The following is a 463-nucleotide window of genomic DNA, read 5'->3' as shown; positions in this document are numbered from 1 at the left end:
TGTGTGTGTGTGTGTGTGTGTGTGTGTGTGTGTGTGTGTGTGTGTGTGTGTGTGTGTGTATGTATGTGTCGGGAATTAATCTATAAGCAGCCATATAATTGTACATAGACAGTTAAGTCAATGACCAAGTTGCCGACTTGATGAAAGAAATAGACATTCACACATCGAAACCTGTGTCAGAGCTGATCATAACTTGAGACAAAAGCGTTATATTCTAACTGTAGAAACATGAAAATCTTGCTTAAAACTCATATTAAGACATTACTAGACATGTATTTGCAATTTAACTACTAAAATGTGTAGACGAATATTGCTGTGAACTAGCTGTAAATTCAATGAAGCATATATTTACCCTTTGTGAACTTTTCAGTTGTGTATGGGCATTCAATGAGTACAATAGATATATTGATAATCATTTCAAATGTATATGCAGAATCTTATTCTTTGTGTAAATTATGCTGTA

This window comes from Octopus bimaculoides, chromosome 7, assembly GCF_001194135.2.
Source record: "Octopus bimaculoides isolate UCB-OBI-ISO-001 chromosome 7, ASM119413v2, whole genome shotgun sequence".
Classification (NCBI taxonomy): Eukaryota; Metazoa; Mollusca; class Cephalopoda; order Octopoda; family Octopodidae; genus Octopus; species Octopus bimaculoides.
Note: the sequence above shows the minus strand (reverse complement) of the source record.